Below are 26565 nucleotides of genomic sequence, written 5' to 3'. Positions count from 1 at the left end.
CCATCTTCTCCTCTCGCACCAGGAAATGTATGATTTCCAAACCCTATGGTAAATACTTCTAGAAACTGGTTTCCTAGCATTTATCAGAGTTGACAAGACTGAACCTCTAATGCCACGGTCTTTCAGTACCCTGGTCTCAATAGCCATGCCATCAAATTTAGCGACCGTAAAGAAGGATGGAATATGGGACCTTGGGACAACAAGTCTGGATGATATGAGAGGCACAATGGGTCCCCCACTGCCATCCTCACAATCTCTGAGTACCAGTGCCTCCTGGGCCACCCCGGGGCCACCAGGATCACTGGTTTCTGTTCTTCCTGTATCCTGCGAAGCAGGTGCGGCAGAATCTGGATTGGAGGAAAAGCATAGATTAGGGAATACCGATCCCAGGGAACCACCAATGCATCCATCCCGACAGCAAGCGGATCCTTGGTCCTGGATACAAACCTGTCCACCTTGGCATTGAATCTGGATGCCAGAAGATCCACATCTGGGATCCCCCAGTGCTGGCAGATTTGAAGAAAAACTTCGGGATGAAGGGACCAATCCCCCGGTAACAATTGCTGGTGACTTAGTTCTGCCCGCCAATTGTCCACACCCGGAATAAAGACTGCTGAAAGAAACAGCACATGCCTCTCTGCCCAAGTTAATATGTGATCTACCTCCTTTTGGGCCACCTGGCTCCGGGGGCCCCCTTGGTGGTTGATGTATGCCACCACCGTGGAAATGTCGGACTGGACTCGGACAGGAAGACCCTGCAATCTGGATGTCCAGAATAGGGCTGCCCGAATTTCCAGCAGATTGATGGGCAAGGTCTTTTCCACTTAGGACCATATTCCCTGGACGGATGCCTCTTCCAGGACTGCCCCCCAGTTGAGACGACTGGCGTCCGTAGTTACCACCTTCCAGGTTATAGGTGGAAAGGATTTTCCACCCCTCAAGTTGCTGGTTTTCAAACACCAAGAGAGGTCCCGTTGTACCTGTAGGGATAGAGACATGGGACGATCCAAGGCTTGAACAGTATTGTCCCAGGCCTCCAGAATATTTTTCTGTGACAACCTGGAGTAAAACTGCGCATAGGGGACTGCGCTGAAAGATGACACCATCTTGCCCAGCAACCTCATGCACAGTTGAATCGAAGGCCTCTCTACCCCTTTGACCTTTTGGACCAGCTCCACTATGGAGTTGACCTTTAAGGGAGGTAAAAATACCCTTTCTTAAGTGGTGTCCAGGATCAGGCCCAGATATGTCAAGCCCTGAGCCGGACGGAGGGCCGATTTGCCCACATTCAAAATCCAGCCTAGGATCCTCAGAAAACGAACTGTTGTAACGTTTTCTACTGGGATGGAGCAAGATTGGTCCTTTAACAGAAGATCGTCCAGATATCCTATCACCGAGATCTTTTGGGACCTTAGGAATGCTAATACCGGGGCCAGAATCTTTGTGAAGACCCGAGGGGCCGTGGCTAGAGCGAATGGCAATGCCACAAATTGGAAATGACACCCCTCTACTGCGAAGCGCAGAAATCTTTGATGTGGACCGAAGATCGATACATGCAGGTACGCGTCCTTGATGTCTATGGATGCTAAGAAATCCCCTTTTCTCAAGGATGCGATTACCGAACGGACCGACTCCATACAGAAGGATCGGACGTTTAGAGAGCAGTTGAGGGACTTGAGGTCCAGAATGGGCCTTACCTCCCTGTTCGGCTTCGGCACTGTGAAAAGGTTCGAGTAAAACCCCTTGAATCTTTCTTTGTGCGAAACCTTGACAATTACCTCCTGCTTTTCCAGATGCTCTAAAGCCAGGAACAGGCACTTCTTTTTCTCTGGATCTGACGGAATTCTGGATACCAGAAACCGAGTTGGGGGAAATTCCCGGAACTCTATTTTGTAACCTTGTGTTATAGTGGAAATGACCCACCTGTCCTGAACCAGTTTCCCCCAAGCATCTGAGAACAGCCGAAGTCTGCCCCCCCACCCGTAAGAGTGGGGGCAACCCTTCACAAGGTAGACTTGGAATTGGACTTGGCTGGCTTTTGGGTCCAGGGTCTTTTTTGACCCTGAGGTTTTTTAAAACTAGGCAGCTGAGGCCGTCAATACCGCTTGGGAGAAGAAGCACTTTGCCCTGGAGCTTTGGGAATTTTAAAGGAAGGGTGCTTATTCCTTCTTTTGGGCCCTACCTTCTATACATTACCGTATTTATCGGCGTATAACACGCGCCGGCGTATAACACGCATCCCAAGTTTAGGAGGGAATTTTAAGGAAAAACACTTTTAGGAGGGAAGTTTAAGGAAAAAACTTAGATTTAAATGCCCATTAATGCAGCCTTGCACAGCGTCCATCTGCAGCCTTGTCCATCCATCTGCCGCCTTGTCCATCCATCTGCAGCCTTGTCAGTCTAGCCTTGTCAATTGCAGCCTTGCCCCAGTGTCATTTGCAGCCTTGTCATTTGCAGCCTTGTCCCAGTGTCATTTGCAGCCTTGTCATTTGCAGCCTTGTCCCAGTGTCATTTGCAGCCTTGTCATTTGCAGCCTTGTCCCAGTGTCATTTGCAGCCTTGTCCCAGTGTCATTTGCATCCTTGTCATTTGCAGCCTTGTCATTGCAGTCTTGAAGTTTAAAAATGGCGCCGCCGAGATACAGAGTCCTCTGTATCTCAGCGGCTCTCGGGTCCTCTCGGCGGCTCTCGGGTCCTCTCGCAGTCCCGAGCAGAGCCGAGAGTAGCCGAGTGTTTGGATACAGCATCACACAACTGCGCATTTGTCAGTTAAATCGACGCAGTGCCATATTGCAAAAAAGTGTTTGAAGTGCAATTATTCTATTATTACATTGTTATATAAGATAAAAGAGTTCAACTCACCATAAGCAGAATCAGTCAGAGCCTGAGCGTGTCACTTGCCAACGTCACCTGCCTTCAGATGCGGATTGTCACTTGCCACACATTGCGGATTGTCACTTGCCACGTCACTTGTCAGCGGATGCAGGGTGTCACTTGTCAGCGGATGCAGGGTGTCACTTGCCATGTCACTTGTCAGCGAAGGCAGGGTGTCACTTGCCATGTCACTTGTCAGCGGATGTATGGTGTCACTTATCAGCGGATGCAGGGTGTCACTTGTCAGCGGATGCAGGGTGTCACTTGTCAGCGCATGCAGGGTGTCACTTGTCAGCGGATGCAGGGTGTCACTTGTCAGCGGATGCAGGGTGCAGTTCAACTCACCATAAGCAGAATCAGTCGGAGCCTGAGCGTGTCACTTGCCAACGTTACCTGCCTTCAGATGCGGATTGTCACTTGCCACACATTGCGGATTGTCACTTGTCACGTCACTTGTCAGCGGATGCAGGGTGTCACTTGTCAGCGGATGTAGGGTGTCACTTGCCATGTCACTTGTCAGCGAAAGCAGGGTGTCACTTGCCATGTCACTTGTCACTTGTCAGCGGATGCAGGGTGTCACTTGTCAGCGCATGCAGGGTGTCACTTGTCAGCGGATGCAGGGTGTCACTTGCCATGTCACTTGTCAGCGGATGCAGGGTGTCACTTGCCATGTCACTTGTCAGCGGATGCAGGGTGTCACATGCCATGTCACTTGTCAGCGGATGCAGGGTGTCACTTGCCATGTCACTTGTCAGCGGATGCAGGGTGTCACTTGCCATGTCACTTGTCAGCAGATGCAGGGTGTCACTTGTCAGCGGATGCAGGGTGTCACTTGCCATGTCACTTGTCAGCAGATGCAGGGTGTCACTTGTCAGCGGATGCAGGGTGTCACTTGTCAGCGGATGCAGGGTGTCCCTTGCCAGTGTTGCCACGTCGCCTGCCACCGGGTCGAAGGGGTGTCACTTGCCATGTCACTTGTCACTTGTCAGCGGATGCAGGGTGTCACTTGTCAGCGCATGCAGGGTGTCACTTGTCAGCGCATGCAGGGTGTCACTTGCCATGTCACTTGTCAGTGGATGCAGGGTGTCACTTGCCATGTCACTTGTCAGCGGATGCAGGGTGTCACATACCATGTCACTTGTCAGCGGATGCAGGGTGTCACTTGTCATGTCACTTGTCAGCGGATGCAGAGTGTCACTTGCCATGTCACTTGTCAGCGAATGCAGGGTGTCACTTGTCAGCGGATGCAGGGTGTCACTTGCCACGTCACTTGTCAGTGGATGCAGGGTGTCACTTGTCAGCGGATGCAGGGTGTCACTTGTCAGCGGATGCAGGGTGTCACTTGTCAGCGGATGCAGGGTGTCACTTGTCAGCGAATGCAGGGTGTCACTTGCCATGTCACTTGTCAGTGGATGCAGGGTGTCACTTGTCAGCGGATGCAGGGTGTCACTTGTCAGCGGATGCAGGGTGTCACTTGTCAGCGGATGCAGGGTGTCACTTGCCACGTCACTTGTCAGCGGATGCAGGGTGTCACTTGTCAGCGGATGCAGGGTGTCACTTGTCAGCGGATGTAGGGTGTCACTTGCCAGTGTTGCCATGTCGCCTGCCACCGGGTCGAAGGGGGCCCCGTCAGGTAGGATGTACGGGGGGCCCCAGAATTTCTAACATTCAGGGGCACATTCAGGGGGGCGGCAAACTCCCGCCTGCTAACAAGCCCGTTTCGCCGGCACCGCTGCTTATTTCATGGGGACCGATCGGGCTTGTGTACTCCCACTTCCTGGTAGCGGTGGAACGCATCATAGGGCGGACGTGATGTAATCAGCGGGAAATGATGCAAGACATGGGAGGCAACGCGGCCATCATTTCTGGCTGATGACATCACGTCCGCCCTATGGTGCGTTACACCGCTATGAGGAAGTGGAAGTAAACACAAACCTGATCGGACCCCGTGAAATAAGCAGCGGTACCAACTAAACGGGCTGCCTAGCGGGTGGAAGTTTGCCGTGGATCTGGCCCTGCCCACGGGGCCCCCTATTGGACGGGGCCCATGGGCTTGAGCCCAGACAAGCCCAATTGTAAGTCCGGCCCTGCACTTGGGCATTATCCACTGGACAGGTTAGGCTTTTTTTCACTGAAGAAATGGCAGCATCAACCAAAGGTGTATCCCACTTCTTCCTGAATTTTTCCTCTATAGGATATAAAACTAGAAAACCTTTTTCGGGGCAAGTATATTCTGTCCGGGTGGTCCCAGTCAGCGTAAATCACCTGCTCCAATAATGGATGCAAAGGGAACGCCTGGGAACCTTGCTGAGGTCGCAAGGATCATAACGTAGAACAAGAGAGTCCAGGCCCCTGCACCGGGGGTAACTTAAACCCAGCTCTCACCATTTCAGCCAGAGACTGGATAAACAATTTCTGGGATTGGGAGGCCGAAATTGGTTCCTCAGAACCTGAATCCTTCGCTGAGGACTCTTCAGCCTCTCCTTCCTCTTTATCCTTTACGGCCACCTCCTCCAAATCCTCTGCCCATTCTGGATCCAGATCACATGGACCCATCTGGCTGCTGGTGCTCAAGTGACTCTACACTGGGACCAGGATCAGGACAGGGAGATCTATGACGCTTCTTCCCTCCCTGCGTTACTGTGGCAATCATACCCGCTATCTTGCCCTCAAGGCCAGCTAGGGCTGATGCTAAGTCATCCTTAGTAACATAAGCCGAGGCAGGGACATTGGTAGTGGCCACTACGCCTGACAAATGTAATGGCTCAGTCAGGCCAAATGCTGCAGGTCCTTCAGGGGAGACTGAGGCTGCAGCAACCTGAGGTTGATCTCCTGTTTTTGAAGGAGGCACTTTAACCCCTGGACTTGCCCTGCTCCCTGTACCTCGTCTTCTGGAAGACATTGCTTACAAGAGTAGAGGACTAAAAGTACTCCCTCTGAGCTATATGGCTGAAATCCAGTGTATAGCAGCTATCACAGCCTTATACAAAGATCAGTCAAACTTGTTGCAACTGCCCAACTCACATGCCCAGACCTCTGTGTGCCAACCGCGCGCTCCAGGATCCTGGCTCTTATGAGCCCATTAACTGATACTGACAAGCGGCATCGCCGCACACGGGCACGTGCATACGTGTGCCGCCACGTGACTCACGACATGCAAGCTTGGGAACCCCCATGCCGCATGCGCACGCCCGCGACACACAGGCATGCCCACAATGCACATGGCGCTCGCCCGCGGTGCACGTGGATGGAGCACACGCGCATGGGCAGATGGTGCACGCCCCCGGCGCACGCGGCACACATGCGGGTGCATAAGTGCACACCGCCGGCTGTCTTCTGTAACCTCAGACACAGTGGGACATAAGGCACCACAAATTTAAGACCTAAAAACATAACATAGGGAACAACAACAGTTCTTTAGGCATCCCAGAGGGAGTACTCACCGGTCCACGCTGCAGGGCCTGAGATAGGCCCAATCTTCTCCCATCACGGCAGGTAGCGCCTCTGAGGACCTTCAAGGACCGGGCTCCCCTTTGCTTGCGGTCCACACCCTTGGACCTGTAAGGCACCCTTCTGGTTCCCTTGGGCAAGTAATAGACCAGGAATACCATATAACAAGGGTCCAGCGCCAAAAAGGACACATTACAAGCAAAACCTTGTTCTTGAACCGAGGCTCGGGTACCAACCACATTAGCTTTCTTGCCATCCCTATGGATCCGATTATAACATCATCACTGGGACATCATTGAAGAATTTGAAGAGCTTCAACAGCCATGACCATCACCTTCAAGACACTGGCAAAAAAACTAAAGGTACTTCCCGTGTGGGAGGGGTTATATGGGAGGAACCTTCTTACTATTGGTTGCCAGTGTCCAATCACCTAAAGGTAGCATATAACCCAGATAGTCATTATTATGGTGCTCTGTGTCCCGTGATGTACGATAAAGAAATATATATATGTGTGCGTTTTTATATAGGTGTGTGTATATGTATATATATATAGTATATGTGTGTGTATTATGTGTGTGTGTGTTTATATATGTGTGTGTGTGTGTTTACATGTATGTATGCACATTTTATGTATGCGCTTTTAATCCTGACCCCCTATATGTGTACAATCAGAACCGATTTTTTTATTTATTTTTTTGCTTGTTCATAGTACCAGCAAAAAAATGCTGTTCCTCCGAAAAGCGACCCATGCTCAGATCGCTTTTTATAGGCATTTGACAGCCAGTAAAGAGGCAATATGTTGCCTACTGACCGCCTGTTTTAACCCCTTAAATGCATCATCGCTATGCTGCAACTGCATGCAATGCACACAGTTGCAGGGTGGTTGCAGTGCAGCCCCATTCACCTAGGGGTATACTTCAAGGATGCCCTGACTGGAAAAAGATTGAGAAACACCGACATAGAGGAACCCATCTCTCCATTTTCCTCCTGCAGCCGCTAAATACCTGTGGGAAGGAGAGGAGGAGAAGCTGGGGAAAATGGAGAAATCTGTTCCTTTATATGCAGCCACCCACTTGTGACCGGGCCCTGGTGTTCCGCCATCAGGCTCTGAGAAAAGAGCCCTGTCCGGGGGTCAGGGGGGCCCTCCATGGTTTCTTGCATTGGGGCCCTGATGGTTCTAGTTACGCCACTGACTCAGAGCATATGCATAGCACAAATTACACCCCAAAACACATTCTACTATTCCTCCTGAGTATGGCGATACCACACATGTGAGACTTTTACACAGTGTGGCCACATATAGAGGCCCAACATGCAGGGAGCGCCATCAGGCGTTCTTGGAGCATAAATTACACATATAATTTCTTGACTACCTCTTGCACTTTTGAAGGCCCTGGAGAACCAGGACAATGGAAACGCCCCACAAATGACCCAATTTTGGAAAGAAAACACCCCAATGTATAATCTATGAGACATAATGAGTCTTTTGAACATGTCATTTTTTTTCTACAAGTTTTTGGAAAATGTGTAAAGAAAATGAAAACGCATTTTTTTTACACAATGTTGTCCATTTACACAATGTTACTAACACATAGCATGTACATACCAAAAATCACACCCCAAAATAGATTCTCCTACTTCTCCTGAGTACGGCGATACCACATGTGTGAGACTTTTCCACAGCATGGCCACATAGAGAGGCCCAACATGCAGGGAGCACCGTCAGGCGTTCTAGGGGCATAAGTTTCAAATCTAATTTGACTGCCAATTGCACTTTTGTGAGGCACTGTAGTGGCATAGATGAGCATGAATGGGGATGGATAAGCAGTGGATGGGGATGGCTGAGTATGGATGGGATGACTGAACATGAAGTAGTATGGCTTTGTATGGCCGCATACGGCTGAGTATGGCTGGGTATGGATGGGATGGCTGGGTACGGCTGAGTATTGCTGGGTATGGCTGAGTATGGATGGGTATGACTAATTATGGATGGGGGTGGATGGGATGGCTGAGCATGGATGAATGGATGAGTATTGCTGAGGATGGATGGATGGCTGAGCATGGATGGATGGATGGATGAGTATGCTGAATATGGATGGCTGAGCATGGATGGATGGATGAGTATGCTGAGTATGGATGGGTATGCTGAGTATGGATGGCTGAGTATGCTGAGTATGGATGGCTGAGCATGGATGGATGGATGGATGAGTATGCTGAGTATGGATGAGTATGGATGGATGAGTATGCTGAGTATGTGTGGGTATGCTGAGCATGGATGGCTGAGAATGGATGGGTGGGCATGGATGGATGTGTATGCTGAGTATGGATGGGTAGGCTGAGCATGGATGTCTGAGCATGGTTGGATGGATGAGTATGCTGAGTATGGATGGGTGAGCATGCATGGATTGATGATTATGCTGAGTATGGATGGGTGAGCATGGATGGATGGGTGAGCATGGATGGATGGATGAGTATGCTGAGTATGGATGGGTGAGCATGGATGGATGGATGAGTATGCTGAGTATGGATGGGTGAGCATGGATAAATGGATGCGTATGCTGAGTATGGATGGGTGAGCATGGATAAATGGATGCGTATGCTGAGCCTGGATGGGTGAGCATGGATGGATGGATTGGTATACTGAGCATGGATGGCTGAGTATGGATGGATGGATGGCTGGAATGGGCACATATCAGCGCTGTGGGCACAACACATCCAGCCCACAGCGCTGGTGCCACTGATCTCTCCCCTCACACTGTACCAATTGGTACAGAGAGGGGAGAGTGGAACCGGACGTGACGCCGGTTTGTTTACAAGTGATCGCTCTGTCATTTGAAGGAGCGATCATGTGGTAAATGGCCGATATCAGCAGGCGTTTACCGTGATCCGTGATGCGCCGGGTCCTCTGGACCCAGCGGTCACGGATATTCCCGGTTGCGTGCCCCAGGGGGCGCACGAGAGCGGAATTCTGGGAGGACGTCAATGTACACCCTCCCAGAGTTATCGAGCTGCGATGTAGCCGTCATTCGGCTATAGCGCGGTCGGCAAGCGGTTAAAGGGTCGTGGTGGAGGTGTGTCCTATGCCTACATACTTTTGCTAGTAGGTGTCCCTCATTCCCATCTCAAAAAGTTGGGAGGTATGTATTATGCCATTGTCTTGCAGGTTTTTTTTTTTTTCTAGCGGTTAATTGCCGCATTAAAGCCAAAAGTAAACATTTATTATTACAGCTTACCAATTCTAAGACGGGATGGCTGTATTCATTTTCTTTTTAGGCTTCCTTTCCTTTATTTTTACCTGGTGATCCAGCCAGTAAATCTGTTGTTTTTCAACAGGACAAGTTGTCCTGCAGATGTACTGTAGCAGTTAGAGGATAATATGAACCATTTACTACTGACAGGTGCTTACAATGATCAGCTTTTATTCATGTAAAACCTTTATCACAAAAAGTAAAGTAATAAACTAGTCCATCTAACGCTTCCCCTCCCCCCACATCAACAATGCTCTGTCTAAAGGTGACCCTGTGCTCCTTCATCCAAAGTGTAGGCACTCTAATACAGGAGGTGTGTTAAGTCTTGTACTCACGGGCCAAAAATCGTCCATAATTGGACAGTTCAGCAGGAACGGTCTGACATTCGGCCAATGTGTGCAGCTATCTGTTCTATAGAAGCCGGTCTCACAACCAGCTTCTGTCGAATCGGCATGCTGGAAAACCAGTGTCCAACTGGTATCCGATCAGCGCTGGCAACCAGCAGGGGCAATCACTGCACTAACATTGCTTGTGCTTGCACAGCAATCTCTCTGTTTTTTTAGTTCAGCCCACTGGGTTAAATAAAAACAAAAATCTGTCTACCAGGCATTACTGGCTAAATCACTAGGTGAAAACAGAGGAAAAAAAGCCTAAAAAAATAAAACTATTGCAGCCACCACATCTTATCAAATTTAGTTCTGATGGATGGTAGACAACCTAGCTGATTTATAGTCTACTTGATCATTTAATTTTTCCCTAAACCCGAGGAAGCTGTGACTTCTCCCCTCTGCCAGTAGGTGTCACTGGTACTTCTGGTATTAGTAGGAGAGACTACAGTAAAACTGATACAGTGGTACCTTGGATTACGAGCATAATTTGTTCCAGAAGAATGCTTGTAATCCAAAGCACTCGTATATCAAAGTGAGTTTCCCCATAGAAGTCAATGGAAACTCAGATAATTCATTCCACAGTGACTTCTATGGTATGCAGTACCGCATGTGGCCAGAGGTGGGGGGTACCAGAAACACTCGGAAACCGCTCGGATGCACTCGGAAAGGCTCAGGAACGAGTGTTTCTGAGTGCATCCGAGCGGCTCCGAATGTCACCAGCGCCCCCACACCTCTGGTCAAATGCGGTACTGCACACCGCAGAGGCTTGAATCCTGCTCGTTTTGCAAGACAACGCTCGCAAACCGAGTCAGGATTTTAAAAAAATAATAGCTCATATTGCAAAACGCTTGTTAACCGCGTTACTCGCAATCCGAGGTATTACTGTATATGAATGTTCATACTTCTGATGGTGAAAAAGTAGGTGGTTTATGGCCACTGGTGCATGCTGGGGAAGAGCATAACAGGATTTTTATAACAGCTTACCTGTAAAATCCTTTTCTTGGAGTACATCATGGGACACAGAGGACCACAGTAATCACTATGTGGGTATCTAGGCACCTTCACGTGATGGACACTGGTATACCCAATACAGGAAGTTCACTCCCTATATAACCCATCCTCCTTCCAGGAGTACCTCAGTTTTTGTAGCAAAGCAATATACCTAAACCCCAAAAAGAGGGGAGGGATCTCTGTGTCCCATGATGTACTGCAAGAAAAGGATTTTACAGGTAAGCTGTTATAAAAATCCTACTTTCTTTATCGTACATCATGGGACACAGAGCACCATAGTAATCACTATGTGGGACGTCCCATAGCAATGCTATTTGAGGGGAGGGAGAGACAACCCATAGGGCACCCCCAGACTTGAGGACTTATACTGCTGCCTGCAGCACACTGCTCCCAAAGGCAATATCCTCATGCCTTCTTACATCCACCTGATAAAACTTGGTGAATGTATGTACTGAAGACCAGGTTGCGGCCTTACAGATCTGAGCCATGGAGGCCTGGTGACGCACTGCCCAAGAAGCACTAACTGCCCTGGTAGAGTACGTTTTGACTTGAAAAGGTGGAATCTTACCCCTTAAATCATAAGTCTGAATTATAACCTGCCAAATCCACTTAGCGACGGTGGATTTCGATGCTACCTGTCCTTTCTTAGGACCTTCGGGCAGAACAAATAAGACATCAGTCTTCCGAATCTGAGCAGTCGCCTTTAAATAGACTTTGACTGCTCTCACCACATCAAGACAATGTAGTGACTTATCTTCCCTGGAACATGGTTTTGTAAAAAACGATGGCAGGACAATATATTGGTTCAGGTGAAAACCTGAGACCTCTTTTGCAAAAAATCTGGACGAGGGCGTAACACCACTCTGTCCTCGTGAATAATCAAGTATGGCTCTTTACAGGAAAGAGCAGCCAATTCCGAAACCCTCCTAGCTGAGGATATAGCAACCAAGAACACTAGCTTCCTTGTCAGAAGGACTAAGGGAATATGCTGTATCGGATCAAATGGCTGTTTTTGTAACACTGACAAAACTAAGTTCAAGTCCCAAGGGTTCAAAGGTGATTTAACTGGCAGATTAAGCCGCATCACCCCTTGCATAAATCCCGGACTAAAGACTACGTAGCCAGCGGTCTTTGAAATAAGACCGATAAAGCTGAGACTTGGCCCTTAATAGTACTAAAGCCTAACCTCATCTCTACCCTCAATTGTAGAAAGGCAAGAACTCTGCCTATGATATACCTCCGAGGGTGCCAATCCTTGGATTCACACCAGGAAACATATGCCCTCCAGACTCTATAATATATAGATCTGGAAGCTGGCTTCCTTGCATTAATCAAGGTAGAGATAACTGACCCGGATAGCCCACGTTTCTTCAGAATGTGGGTTTCAATAGCCAAGCCATTAATTTTAGCGTTCGAAAGGTAGGATGAAATATCGGCCCCTGTGAAAGTAGGTCTGGCCGTAGTGGAAGGGACCATGGATCCTCCACTGCCATCTTTACGACTTCTGCATACCATGGCCTTCTAGGCCATGCTGGTGCTACCAGAATTACCAGCTTTCTTTCCAGCTTGATCCTGCAAAGAAGTCGTGGCAGCAACTGAACAGGGGGAAATGCATAGATCAGTGAGAACTGACCCCACAGGGTCACCAACGCATCTGTTCCGCATGTGAGTGGATCCCTTGTCCTGGACACAAAGTTGACTAACTTCATGTTGAACCTGGACGCTAGAAGATCTACGTCCGGAGTCCCCCATCTTTGGCAAACAGCCTGAAAAATGTCGGGGTGAAGAGACCATTCCCCCGGGAATAACTGCTGGTGACTCAGGTAGTCAATTCTGCCAACTCTCTACTCCCAGAATGAAGACTGCCGATAGGCATGGAACATTCCTTTCTGCCAAAGTTAGAATATTGTTCACCTCTGTCTGCACTGCAAGACTCTTGGTGCCCCCTAGGTGATTGATATAGGCCACAGCTGTAGCATTGTTGGATTGGATCCTGACAGGACAATCCCGTAACCTGAAAGTCCGGGCCTTCAGAGCCAGACGCACTGCCTGAATCTCTAGGATATTGATGGGCAAGGCTCTTTCGGTTCTTGACCACTGTCCCTGGATAGTTGTCTTCTCTAGTACTGCTCCCCAGCCTGAAAGGCTGGCGTCTGTTGCTACCACTTTCTAGATAACTGGTCTGAAGGATTTTCCTTTCAGCAGATTCTGGGTTAGAAACCACCAACTGAGGCTATGGGACACCCTTGGGGACAGCCGCATTGGCAAGTCTAAAGCTTGGATTATTTTGTTCCAAGCAGACAGGATACTGTTTTGCAAGAGTCTCGAACGGAACTGGGCATAGGGGACCGCTTCGAATGAAGCCACCATCTTTCCTAACAACCTTATGCAAAGGCGAATGGAGGGATCTCTTTTCCACCTGACCATCCGCACCAGCTCTCTTATGGAGTTGTTTTTTGCCTGAGGCAAGAACACCTTTTTCTGGGCTGTGTCTGATCAGGCCCAAATACTCCAGCTTTTTTAGCGGTTTTAACCACTTCAGCCCCGGACCATTTGGCTGGCCAAAGACCAGAGCACTTTTTGCTATTCGGCACTGCGTCGCTTTAACTGACAATTGTGCGGTCTTGCGACGTGGCTCCCAAACAAAATTGATGTCCTTTTTTCCCACAAATAGAGCTTTCTTTTGGTGGTATTTGATCACCTCTGCGGTTTTTATTTTTTGCGCTATAAACAAAAAAATAGCGACAATTTTGAAAAAAAAATCATTATTTTTTACTTTTTTCTATAATAAATATCCCCCAAAAATATATAAAAAAACATTTTTTCCTCAGTTTAGGCCGATACGTATTCTTCTACATATTTTTGGTAAAAAAAAAAATCACAATAACTGTTTATTGATTGGTTTGCACAATTTTTAGCGATTTTTATCGTGACTGCGACATTATGGCAGACACACTGGACAATTTTGACACATTTTTGGGACCATTGGCATTAATACAGCGATCAATGCTAAAAAATTGCATTGATTACTGTAAAAATGTCACTGGCAGTTTAGGAGTTAACCACTAGGTGGTGCTGTAGGGGTTAAGTGTGTTCTAGGGAGTGATTCTAAGAGTGGGGGTGGGGGGGATGGGCTGGGTGTGACACATCACTGATCACCGCTCCCGATTACAGGGAGCTGTGATCAGTGACAGTGTCAATAGGCAGAACGGGGAGATGCTTGTTTACATTAGCATCTTCCCGTTCTTCCTCACCGTGAGACGATCGCAGGTATCCCCGCGCGAGCATCCGCAAGTCGCCTCTTAAATGGGCAACGTACAGGTACGTTAATCTGCCTGTATGTGTCCTTCTGCCGCAGTATATCTGGAAGGCTTCTTTAGGTTGAGAATCCAACCCAGACTTTCCAGGTAACTGGTTGTAATGCACACACTTTTGCTCCAAACGAGCCACCGATTGGTCTATAAGCAATAGATCATCTAGGTACGCCAAGACTATTATGCCCTGTGCCCTTAACCTGGCTAGAGGTGGGGCCAGAACTTTTGTGAACACCCGGGGTGCTGTAGCTAGCCCGAAGGGTAAAGCTACAAACTGAAAATGCTGCTGTTCTACTTCGAACCGCAGAAACCTTTAGTGAGCGGGAAATATAGGGATATGCAGATATGCATCCCTGATGTCGATAAACGCCAGAAACTACTGACCTGATCGACTACATGCGAAAGGAGCGGATCTTCAGGAACTGATTTAGATTCTTTAGATCTAGAATGGGTCTGTCATCTCCATTTGGTTTTGGTACCTTAAAGAGGTTTGAATAAAACCCCAAACCTTGCTCTTCTGTGGGGATCTGCATGATCACCCCCTCAGCCAGTAATCGGTCTAATGTCCGAAATAGAGATTGCCTATTCCCTGGATCTTTGGGAACATTTGATCTCAGAAAACGAGACTGGGAAACTCACGAAATTCTAGTTTGTATCTAGAGACACCGTGGAGATGACCCATCTGTCCTGAATTTTCTCTTGCCAGACTTCTGAGTATTGCAGAAGTCTTCCCCCCACTCTGGCGAGGAGGGGGGGCGCCTCTTCATAATAAGGCTTTAGAATTCTGCTTTGCAAATTTCCGGCCCCAGGTCTTCTTCTGTGCCTGGGCCTGACCCTGAGGCTTTCCTCGTGAGTCTGGCGGTGGAGGCTGTCGCCACTGCCTAGAGGCAGATGCCCCTGATGCAGGGGAAAGAGTTTGTTTAAATGAAGGACGTTTATACTTTCTTTTGACTGGCAAAAGAGTACTCTTCCCACTAGAAATCGTTTGGATGTATTTGTCCAAATCCTCCCCAAATAGTCGATCCCCATGAAAAGGTAAACTAGTCAGAAGCCTTTTGCAAGGTGCTTTGGCTGACCAATTTTTTTAACCACAGGGTCCTACGCATGTGTACTAGCTCAAGCGCAAGGCGGGATGCCTGGTGAATAGAGTCTTTCATGGTGTCTATGGCAAAACATAGCGCCCTTGGTAGTTCGGCCAAATCGCGGGCCTGTTGTGCAGGGACATCCTTAAGGGCCTGTCTAAACTGGTCCTTTAGGGACTGGCAGATGCCTATTGCAGCAACTGCAGGCTGAGTAACCGCACCGCCAATTGGTTCCAATGACTCACCCTGGCTTGCCATATCTGGTATCTCAGGAGAGGATGACCGTCTGGAGTTCCCAGCGCCTGGGGGTGGAATTTTTGGTACCTTTGTGGTGTCTTTTTTGGGAGCCATAGTGCTGAGCACAAAAAAACAGAGGCACTAAGTAAATGCACAACTCGCTGAGCAAATAGTCTAGCAAAAGACAGTGCTAATAAAGTTCAGCTTTAGTGTTGTATGTAAATGTTATTTCCTGTACTGGAAATGTCTGCATCAACCTTACGTGCCCCCAGCACTCCTGTTTCCTGTGTGTCAGACTCCAGCTGTTTGCTATGAAGCGTCTGTCTCTTGTCCCCAGCGCCTGCGCTGTGTGCTCCTCATGAACTTACATCCTGCACACGGCGCCGCACCTTGAGCCACACCCTTAAGCCATGCCCCCTTCGTCACTAAGCACGTCCCCCTATCTGTTTAACTAGCCATAGTCCGCGCACGGCATTCGATACGCTCCTTGAGCTAGAGGGGAGAGAAGGGAGGGCTGGGGAGGCGGGAAGTTTGAAAAAACTTCTGTTGGGGAAAAAGAAAAAATAAACATATGAAAGCCGCAGCCGTATCCCCCGAGGGGGAGGGAGAGGGGGGGAATACAAGCTACTGTTGTACCTCCCTTCCCCCAGGGGGGAAATGTTCTGGATGAGGAATCCCCCTTGGCTTGCAGAGACCACACACATGCTGTTTAGCTGGGACTTCTGAGCTGACTGGGAAGCAACGTATTAAGGTATGCATTTACTCCCTCTAGTGGAGACTCTAGGCATGACAACATTTTACATATGGAAGAAAAAAAGCATAGGTGGACTTTTTACAGTTCCTAGGCTTCTTCCCTTACCTTTTCCTTGCTGCAGGATAATGCTGTAACAGACAGATCCAAACTTCACCCATCACGGCCGGTTGTGTTAGCAAACCTTCAAGGACCGGGTCCCTATTATAGGGGTTCCACTCCCTCGGACCTGTATAGCACCCCTCAGGAAAAACTGGGCCTGGGTACCATCCACCTTGGTCTCAGTGGCACTATGGATGGATCCGGTCTATGGTGGCTGTTTAAATCCAGCAGGGATCCCTCCAGCTTTGGAGCTCTTCAGAGCACATCTTCACTCGTAACCCACACCTTAGACACTGGCGAAAAAACTGAGGTACTCCTGGAAGCAGGAGGGGTTATATAGGGAGTGAACTTCCTGTATTGAGTATACCAGTGTCCATCACCTGAAGGTGCCTTAATACCCACATAGTGATTACTATGGTGCTCTGTGTCCCATGATGTACGATAAAGAAACACATTTTTGGGGAGGGCCAAGTGATTGCTCTCTTCCCCCCAGGCTCTGGCTTGGAGTGGGTGTGTGAGGAGCAGATGAATGATTAGGCGTGAAGTCTGAAGCCTGTACATGTGCTTGGCGCAGAAGTCTACCTGTTGTGTCCTAGTGCTTGGGGCTGTGTGATCTGGGGGCCTGGCCGAGGACAGGTGATGTCAGAGATGAAGAAACAGAGGTCACTGTGCCACAAGAGGTCCTGGGTGAGGATCCTGTGGAGAGCCTAGGGAAGCATTAAGAAAGGATCATTGAGACTACTGCTGCTGCTGGGAACGATTTGGTTGCTAATGGAGATGGCTGCTACTAAGAAGGTACAGATTGCTGGAATCAGGTTCAAGACTCTTTTCTGTACTGGTATTTCTAGTTTCTGTGCTATTGAGTCTGCAGGCCAGTAATGGGTGTTCTCACCTCCCTACCCCTCTCTACCAGGAGTTTTGAAATGAAATAAACTACTTTTTGTTTTGCATCTAAAGTGACTGGCTCCCATTTGTTTACATCCCACTTTTGCTTAAGTGATCTACACCCTGAAGTGAAATGTTAGCCCATCCAGTTTCTGGGGGTACCACCATGTCCCCGAGGGTCTGGGGTGTTACATTACATTTTTGGTTTTGGGTTTAACCACTTGATCGCCTTTGATCACCTGTATGGCCTTGGAGGACCGGAGCAACATCATGAGTCCAGGGTGGAAGTAAATAATTTTTTTTACCTAGTACGTGAGCCGGCACTTCCGGGTAGGGGGTCGCGTGTGTGCCGCCGGCACCTGGTCTGTGATTAGACACAGCACAAGCTGATCAGCGGGTGCCAGCCAATGGATGCCCGCCAGCACCCGCTGATCAACAAGCAGATTGCTGCCATTTCTAGTATTTAAAAAAAAAAAAAAATCAAGTATATTTACCATAGTTTGTAGACGCTATAACGTTTGCGCAAACCAATCAATATACGCTCATTGGGATTTTTTTTTTACCAAAAACATGTAGCAGAATACATATTGGCCTACATTTATGAAGAAATTCGATTTTTTACATTTTATTAATTGGATATATTTTATAGCAGGAAGTAAAAAATATTGTTTTATTTACAAAAATTTGTCTGCCTTTTTTTGTTTATAAAGCAAAAAAATAAACACCACCAAGGTGATAAAACACCACCAAAATAAATTTCTGTTTGTGGAAAAAAGGGATATAAATTTCATTTATGTACAGCTTTGAATACTAAAAAGAGGGGAAAGGGAGAGGGGGATTGGTGGAACTTTATATGAAGCCATGACCTGGTAAGGCCATGCGCCTCCATCCCTGTCAGTATATGAGAACAGAACAGAAGGTTGGGACTTTGAGCGAAGCACGTGATTGCAAGAGAGTAACTTGATGAATATAAGATGTTTATTAATTCATATACATTGTTTAATTCATATAAAAAAGTGTACAAACATGATCTCAATGTCTAATTGAAAACAGTTACCATGATACTAACGCGGGTTAGTGTTAGTAACCCGCTGCACACAGGTTTTTTTATCTTCATGCATAGAATGCATGAAGATAAAAAAAACCTTCTGCTTTTAGAACCACTTTAAGTTAGTAAAGCTTTAATAAATACGGTAAATAGTGTTTTTACTATGAGTTAATAAGATTACCCAAACTATTAATAGCATCAGCTTTGATTAACCATTCTGTATATCTCAATGTGGTCATAGATTGTTGTATCTCCACCTGATCTAAAGTGCTGTCTATAAACAGTTTCCACCTCATAAAGAAATTGTTAATTTGGATCTCATTTAAAAGTTCTACACTTACTTTTTCAATATATATTCTAAGAATGTTGCTTTTAGAGACTTTATTTCACTTTGGCGGACTTTATTGGATTCTTTCTTTATCTATGTATATGTGGAATGCTTGATGATCACATTTTTTTTTTTGAGTATTGTCCTGCATATTTTGTATCCAAATATTGTCTGTGTGCAGCTGTCACACTTAGGGCACTTTCACACTCAGCCGCGGCGCTTTACCATCGTTTTAGCTGCGCTTTTTGGCCGTAAGCCAGGCGATATTAACCCCCGCTAGTGGCCGAAAAAGGGTTTAAAGCGCCAACAAAGCGCCGCTGCAGTGGCACTTGGGCGGCGCTGCCCATTGATTTCAATGGGCAGGGGTGTTTTAGGTGTATACACCGCTCCTAAAGCGCCTCAAAGAAGCTGCTTGCAGGACTTTGAGTGTCCTGCCAGCGCACCGCTCCAGTGTGAAAGCCCTCGGGCTTTCACACTGGAGTGACAGGAGAGATGCTTTGCAGGGGGGGGGGGGGGGGCATGCATGGACACGCTTGAAACCCAGAAACAGGCAGCCATGTAGGTGTATGCCGCTTTTGCTGTGCGGGCCGCTTGTCTGCAATACATTGCAGGTGGGGGTCCACAAGTGGATAGTGTATCGAGGGATGGCATGTCAACTCACCCTAAAAAGCAAGGAATCACCCTACTGGTGTGCTAGATGAGTATTCCTTCTATTCACCAAAGACCTGACCCAGTCTCCTTTACGGTATAGGTGCCAGGTGTCCCATATCTTGCCACACAATACCATTTCTTTTGTTATACACAATAGCGCGTTCACACAAACTGTCCTGGCTGCATTGATTTAACTCATCCCAAGGCATGGAGAAGGCAAACAGCTTGGTCTTGTCACTTCACACCAATGGTCGAAAGTTCAGCGAACTTTTGTGTGACCGCGTGTATGCAAGCCAAGCTTGAGCGGAATTCCATTGGAAAAACCATCCAAGATTTTTCTGACAGAAAATCCGCTCGTGTGTACGCGGCATGAGACTTTTTCACAGCCTGGGCACATACAGAGGTCCAACAAGCAGGGAGCACCATCAGGTGTTCTAGGGGCAAACATTTCAAATCTAACTTGACTACATATTACACTTTTGTGAGGCACTGTAGTGGCACTGATGGGTACTGTAGTGGCATGGATGAGAACTGATGTGGCATGGATAAGGCATAGATGAGCATGAATGAGGCATAAATGAGTCATAGATGGGGATGAATGAGCTGTGGATGGGGATGGATGAGCCGTGGATGGGGATGGGCAAAAAGACCGCCCAGAAGGGTACAGCATAAAGCTTAAAACGGAGCAACAAGGAAGGCCTACACTAATTAAGGCAAAAAAAAAAAATAATCACAAAGTAAGTGCCTATGCTCCAGGATCCACACAGGGTGATGGTAAACATCAGCTAATCCGAGTATAGAAGATTCCATAAATTTAATTAAAGCTCTTCATGGATAGCCTGAAATGTTAAAACACAAAGGGGGTTATTTACAAAAGGCAAATCCACTTTGCACAACAAGTGCAAACTACAACTGTAAAGTGCACTTGAAATTGCACTGAAAGTGCACTTGGTAGTGCAGTTGCTGTAAATCTAAGGGGTAGATCTGAAATGAGGGGAAGCTCTGTTGATTTTATTATCCAATCATGTGCAAGCTAAAATGCTGTTTTTTATTTTCCTTGCATGCCCCCCTCGGATCTACAGCAACTTCACTTCCAAGTGCACGTGCAATTTCAAGTGCACTTTGCACTTGTAGTTTGCACTTGTAGTGCAAAGTGGATTTGCCTTTAGTAAATAACCCCCAAAGTGTATCACCAGCAGTCCTCACACCACCTGATAGGGAGGCTATGTCTAAAAGACTCTGCAGAGAAGTGGGCACCCTCATTTTCTCTCCCTGGACATACACAACGCCTCTATCCGTGTAAATCACAATGCCTCTTTGCAATCAGTGGCATAAAGACAATGTTGTGCTCCTCTGCTTTGAACTGGATAAGGTCCTAGAAGTTTGTAGGCACTGTGGTGACCCCTATGCCTCTTTGTGCGATGCTCTCTGCTTCTCATCGCTCCTGCGTAGTCTCAAACTGAAAGCCTTTCCTCCTCTCGGTCTGAGTCAGGTATGCAATGCTTTATCGGGCGCCGGGCTGCATGTTGTATGGGCCTGGAATAGGGGGCTTACATACAGCAAAAAATATAACAAGGACAGAGGATGGAAAACAGTTTTTGCAGTAATTTAAAAGAAAACGTAATGAAAAATAAATGACCTCCCTTTGCTGACCACCTCTTGAAAATACTAGGCTTCTGGCTATCATCTAAATTTATTGAGTGTCAAGAAATCGCCTCCCTACTTTCAGGTCTCCCACTGGTCCCTATGACAGTACAGGACATGTTGGGGCAGAATTCCTAAGGGCCCTTTCACATGGACGTGTCGGCGCACGGGCTCTGCTTTGCTCAGCAGGGATCGCTCCGTCGATCCCTGCCGAGCAGGCAGATAACAGGTCTGTCTCTGCACACTGTGCAGGGACCGACCTTTCAGAGCGCCGCTCTCCTCTATGGGGGATCAGATGAAGACGGACCGTAGAGTCCGTTTTCATCCGATCCGCCAGATGGATGAAAAAATAGGGTTTCCATCCGTCACACTTTAGCGGATCAGAGCGGGTCGGATGTCGGCAGACATGTCACTGCTGACATCCGTCGCTCCATAGACCTGTATGGAGCGTCTGTTCAGGTCTACCTAAATAACTGACAGGCGGACCTTATCGGTCCACCCATGTGAAAGGGGCTACTGGTGCACACAGAATCTGGTGCAGCTGTGCATAGTAACCAATCAGCTCCTAAGTTCAGCTTGTTCAATTAATCTTTGATAATAAAACGTAGCAGCTGATTGGTTTCTATGCTAAACATATAAAAGAAGAGGCTTGGATGAACATGTTTTAACTACAAACTATATAGTGTAATATCTGTCATTCAGCCCCTAAAAAACTGTAGACACAAATATCCCAAACAGAGGGGGACAGAAAAGGGTTAGGGCTTATCGAATGACAATGAACACTAATAAGGTCGTATCAAAAATAGTGGTTTATTAATAAAGTATAAAACACGAAGATGGATGGAAAAGACAAGTACTAGACTCGCCCAGGCTCATGTTGGTGACAAGCCACACAGGGCTGACCAAAAACAAACACAGACATGTGGGACATGGACAACATATATCAAATAAAACTAAACAGAACGTCTGGACGCCAGGTGAATTGGTGCTAGCCGTGCCCACAAAAAATTACAGAGTATCTAGCAACAGCTATGTATAGGGCAAAACTAACACCAACCCCCTAGGGGCTCAAGCCTGCAGAGGGAAATGGGGCGGGAAGGGAAAGGAGGGTATCAAAGTCCAGTTCTAACTGTGTGTGGGGGTGTAATCTTGTGATTTTGCAGTTTAGGAAGTCACTACTGCCGTAACAGCGGCTTCCCTTGCATAAGCATAAGTGTTTGCCCATTGATGAAAAAAATGCTATCAAAGTAAAATTCGCCCCTTTTTAACAAACGAAACCACCAAGCTCCTCATTCACTCCCTTGTTATCTTTCGCCTTGACTATTGCAACTCCATTCTCATTGGCCTGCCTCTCCACAGGCTATCCCCTCTTCAGTCTATCATGAATGCTGCTGCCAGACTTATCCACCTTACCAACCGCTCAGTGTCTACCAACCCTCTCCTCCAATCCCTACACTAGCTCCCAATCACCCAGAGAATTAAATTTGAAATACTAACCACAACATACAAAGCCATTCACCACTCTGCTACATCACCAACCTTGTCTCCACATATGGCCCAAATCATTCCTCTCCGCTCTTCTCAAGACCTCCTACTCTCAAGCTCTCTCGTCTGCTCCTCCCATGCTCGTCTCCAGGATTTCTCCAGAGCCTCTCCCATCCTCTGGAACTCGCTACCTCAACCTTTCCGGCTATTCCCTACTCTTGCTACCTTCAGCCGATCCCTGAAAACTCATCTCTTTAGGAAAGCCTATAACGTCTCCAACTAACTTTTTACCACTTCCATCAGTTCATTCCCCACAGTTACAACCTTTTGTACCACCTGCCCCACCCTATTAGGTTGTAAGCTCTTCTGAGCAGGGCCCTCTTAATCCTTTGTATTTTATTGTATTATAACTGTATTGTATCCTTTTTATGTTGTAAAGCGCTGCGTAAACTGTTGTCGCTAAAATAATAATAATAATAATAACAATAATGTGGTAGTGGAGAACATAAAGCAGCTTTAGGCTTTACCCAATATTGCCTTGCTGACAGGACCATCCGTTCATATAGTACGTCTGCACTCACCAACATTGAAGGGCACAGCTCTGTTCATGATGTCCAAGGCCTTGTTGAAGTGCTCTTTGATACCTGGATTAGCAAATACCTGATCTGAGAACATCGACTTTCAACCCAGATAATAACTTGGTGATCTCCTCATAGTTGAGGTTATCACTGAGCCAGGAACACAACACCTGTTAGGAAGATCTTAAAATCTATTGTTTTGGAACTATTCACATGAATGCATTATTGTGAGTGATTTATATTTATTTGAATGTTATGAATTCACTAGGGACAGTGCGCTTTAATATATCATTTTAAGACTGTTTCATATCTTTACCCAGATAGGTGGTGAGGTGCAGAAGTCTCCTAATTTATTATTTCAGTTATATGTGGTGTGGGAAGTGATTGATTGGTCTTGGTCAATCCGATTTAATTTATGTACTTATATATTGAAATTGCAAGCGCACCAATATTCTTTGGGTTTTTACACTCACCAACCAGCTGCAAAACCCTCAGTTTTTAAGATAAACTGTTAGACAGGGCCAATTCAGTTGTTTTGCAGGCTGGTCAGCAAGTGTGCTGGCAAATCTTTTGTTTGTTTGTGATGTGTATTGCCCTTCCATGTGCACCTTGCTGCAAAGGCCAGTTATAGATTGTTGTGATTGCCCTTTTTTTTATGGTTAGTGAATTGGGAGCAGGGATGCCCCGGATACCTTCGCTGCAATCTTGCTTTTGCTGAGCATCACATGCGTCCCTATGCCTTTAAAGCGGAGTTCCACCCAAAAGTGGAACGTCCGCTTTAAGCATTCCTCGCCCCCTTACATGCCACATTTGGCATGTAATTTTTTTTGGGGGGGAGGTGTGGGTGCTTAGTTTTGAGTGGGACTTCCTGTCCCACTTCCGCCTAGGGGCCCCCTAGGCGACTCCTCCTCTACCCCTAGGTGACCCCTCCCTCTCGGCAATCTTGTGGGACTCGTGACGGGTCCCAGAAGATTGCCTGTCCACTGGGAGAGTGAAGCCGCAAGCTGTCACGGCCCGGTGCCCACAGTTTCAATGGAGACGCCGAGGAGAGAAGGGGGAGAGGAGCAGGGCTCCGTACGGCCGTGGAACAGGTTATTAAAATTCAGCAGCTATACTTTTTGTAGCTGCTGACTTTTAATAAACAAAAAAAACCTGGAACTCCGCTTTAAGGAGAGGTGGACTCCCTCCAGGCATACCTGCCCTTAATCTATCCATTCTAATGCCCCGTACACACAGTCGGATTTTCCGCCGGAAAATGCGTGATAGGACCATGTTGTCAGAAATTCCGACCGTGTGTAGACTCCATCACACATTTTCCATCGGATTTTCCGACACACAAAGTTTGAGAGCAGGCTATAAAATTTTACGACAACAAAATCCGTTGTCGGTAATTCCGATCGTGTGTACACAAATCAGACGGACAAAGTGCCACGCATGCTCAGAATAAATAAAAAGATGAAAGCTATTGGCCACTGCCCCGTTTATAGTCCCGACGTACGTGTTTTACGTCACCGTGTTCAGAATGTGTGACCGTGTGTATGCAAGACAAGTTTGAGCCAACATCCGTCGGAAAAAATCCTAGGATTTTGTTGTCAGAATGTCCGAACAAAGTCCGACCGTGTGTACGGGGCATTAGGCTTAATGTACACGGGACGTTTTGAACAATTTAACTTGACAGATAGTAACCCATGTTTAAAATGCCCGTTTTGCCGCTTTTAGCCGCCTTTGCGTTTAGAAGCGTTTGAAAAAAAAAATATTTTTTTTTTCAAAGTAGCCAAAAACATCTGTAAACGAAACACGTTTAGCCACGTTTAGAAGCGTTTGGCGATTGAAATGCCTCTAAATTTAGCGTCTGAACTCATTTTTTTTGCTGTCCAAAAAAGGCCTCTAAACTCAACTGCCTAAAAACGACATTAATCGAATCTTTGTACATGTACACATAAGATAATATTGGATGAGTTCAGGGGCAGCTCAAAAAAGCATGCAACTGCCTTTGAACGTCCATTTACCAGCAGCAGTGTACATGAGGCCTAATGTGCTCTTACTATGGAGGCTCTGGAAATTTAGAGTTAGGACTGCAGTATATACAGAGGTTCCTTGGCGTGGGCACTGCGACTATATATTATAGATAGATATATTTGCCTTTCCATGTGCACCTTGCTGTAAAGGTCAGTCATAGATTGGGGTGGTTGCCACTTTTTTGTACAAGTACAATGCAGGACCTGCAGTCTTGCATTGTACATGAAAAAAGAAAGGGACGCCCACATTTGGGAGCATCGGACAATGGTGGAGAGTGCTGGTTGCCGAGGGGGGGGGGTTAGGGAATAAGGTAATTTGTACTCCCCCACCCCCCCAATAGCCAAACAAGTATCTTAGGGCCCTTTCACACTGGGGCGGGGGCGGCGTTGGCGGTAAAATGCCGCTATTGTAAGCAGCGCTTTACCGTCGGTATTCGGCCGCTAGCGGAGCGGTTTTACCCCCCACTAGCGGCCGAGAGAGGTTAAAAACCACTGCAAAGCGCCTCTGCAGAGGCGCTTTGCTGGCGGTATAGCAGGATGGGCAGGAGCGGTGAAGGAGCGGTATACACTCCACTCCTTCACCGCTCCAAAGATGCTGCTAGCAGGACTTTTTTTCCCGTCCTGCTAGCGCACCGCTCCAGTGTGAAAGCCCTCGGACTGCATAGTTGTATTTAACAGTAGCCAGAGTGTCAAAACACGTGGAAAAATGTGCTAATGCTTGTGCTTTAATCCATAACAATAGTATAAATTGGCCCTTAACATATCTGGTGTGAATTCCTTATTTTCGTAGGCATAGATGCTACCACTGCTGACCTCCTCTTGAAAAAGCTAGCTGCTTGGCTGTCCAATCTCTGGCTATTGTAGCTTCTGAATTACTAACCCAGAATAAGTCTGTAAAAAGGTACTACTCCTGATTGGATACTCGTGAATGATGAGGTATAGAACATAACAAATCAACATGGCAGACAGTCAACTAGCATTTTTTTAAACAAAGATCAGCCAGAAAAGCCCCCCCCCCATTTTTTTTTAAGGAGAACATTTTGTTGTAACTGAAATGTCCCAAAAGTTTGGCATTCTTTGGATACCCAATCAATCAATTAACACAAGGTTGGTGCTTTACACCAACAACATCAAAAAATTCAATAACTTTGTAATATTGTGTGGGCAACAGGAATTATAATGCTAGAATATCACACCTTTGTCTCTTTACCAGCTCTGAGAATTAGTGTAAATGGTGTTCTAATAAGCTGGTCTAATATCAATGTAAGCACAAACATCCAATCCAAATAAATTTGTTCCACATGGGATGAATTAATAGGATTTTATTCCATGTTGTGAAAAATGAATTGTATTAGTTACCAACTGAAGCATGAAGTTGAAGTGAAAGAAAGGCAAACTTAAAGCTCTGACACTCCACAGTAGTATTTAAAGAAGTTAAATCACAGAGAGCAGTACCCAGGGAGTTTACGAGT

Source organism: Aquarana catesbeiana, linkage group LG05 (assembly GCF_042186555.1).
Source record: "Aquarana catesbeiana isolate 2022-GZ linkage group LG05, ASM4218655v1, whole genome shotgun sequence".
NCBI classification, from domain to species: Eukaryota; Metazoa; Chordata; class Amphibia; order Anura; family Ranidae; genus Aquarana; species Aquarana catesbeiana.
This window is presented reverse-complemented; position numbering follows the sequence as displayed.